This window comes from Schistocerca piceifrons, chromosome 2 (genome assembly GCF_021461385.2).
Source record: "Schistocerca piceifrons isolate TAMUIC-IGC-003096 chromosome 2, iqSchPice1.1, whole genome shotgun sequence".
NCBI lineage: Eukaryota > Metazoa > Arthropoda > Insecta > Orthoptera > Acrididae > Schistocerca > Schistocerca piceifrons.
The window spans coordinates 688,999,480-689,000,842 of record NC_060139.1 but is presented as its reverse complement, the minus strand read 5'-3'; the positions used below and the strand labels follow the sequence as shown (position 1 = coordinate 689,000,842).

General features: G+C 43.5%; 1 non-coding gene across 1 annotated transcript; it reads left to right on the top strand.

The window, feature by feature from the left end:
• Positions 1-490: 490 nt before the first annotated feature.
• On the top strand, positions 491-565 carry Trnal-caa. Its single transcript has one exon. It is a non-coding gene; the product is annotated as a tRNA-Leu (tRNA).
• Positions 566-1,363: the final 798 nt, after the last annotated feature.

The following is a 1,363-nucleotide window of genomic DNA, read 5'->3' as shown; positions in this document are numbered from 1 at the left end:
TAAAAGGGCTTGCTACACGAAAACGTTAGTAAAAACGAATAAAGGCGCAAATTATCGCGATAAACTATATTACATTTTAGATGATAGGTTAAGTCCCAATTAAATTGGTCATCAACATCGTTTGGTTGCAGATGACAGGCTACATGTAATAAATACTACGCAAGTGGTCCTGAAAAATCATGCACACCAAGTGTAAAGATTTTAACAAAAAGAGCACTTGCCCGCGAAAGGCAAAAGTCCCGAGTTCGAGTCTCGGTCGCGCACACAGTTTTAATCTGACAGGAAGTTTCATATCAGCGCACACTCCGCTGTAGAGTGAAAATCTCATTCTGGAAACATCCCCCAGGCTGTGGCTAAGCCATGTCTCCGCAATATCCTTTCTTTCAGGAGTGCTAGTTCTGCAAGGTTCGCAGGAGAGCTTCTGTAAAGTTTGGAAGGTAGGAGACGAAGTACTGGCAGAAGTAAAGCTGTGAGTACCGCGCGTGAGTCGTGCTTCGGTGGCTCAGTTGGTAGAGCACTTGCCCGCAAAAGGCAAAGGTCCCGAGTTCGAGTCTCGGTCGGGCACACAGTTTTAATCTGCCAGGAAGTTTCAAACGAATTATTGTTTGAACTAAATATCTACATAATTTTGTAATCATTTAGCAAAAATGTTCACAATACAGATTAAATAAAACGGAAACCCACTGATGATGCCACAGTAGCGCTGAAACATGTTTGGGTACTTGGAAAAAACGGTGCTTTGCATAACTGATGGACCTTACATCCTACAAATTCAACCAACTGTACACCATACAAGTTGACTCCAGAAGCCCAGAAGAACAGACGAAGGTATTTTTCTCTTTTATTTGCGTCACTCCCAGGCAAAATTTTATACAGAAGTTTCGAGGTAGTTCATAAAGCTGCTAACAGCTGGCGCTGTAATCGCAGCTTTATGGCGTGCCGCAGCTCAGAGCGATCAGTTCCGTCGATGAAACGAGAAAGGAGGTTAGCGTGTCGTGGAAGAGGTTGAAATCTTGTGTGCCATTGAAAAAGCGCTTTTCTGGTGCTATACTTCCTACAGGTTAGAACACAGTACTACGGCAGCATGGCGCAGTTTTAGAATACGATTTGATGTTCCAAAAAGGCCCGATGTGAAACCTACTCACAAGCTCTTCGCCAAATTCCAAAGGACAAACAGCGTGGCTGATGATCTAGCTGGTAATGTTGGCCCCAGGAAAACGGTAGTTACTTTTGCACATGTCGCCACGGTTTCCAGAATTATTCAGCAAAATCTAAGGATATCAGTCCGAAGAATTGCAACAGAGCCTATACATATTTCCATTCAAAATCCAAAGCCACCACGGCATACCTGTACGAACAGAAA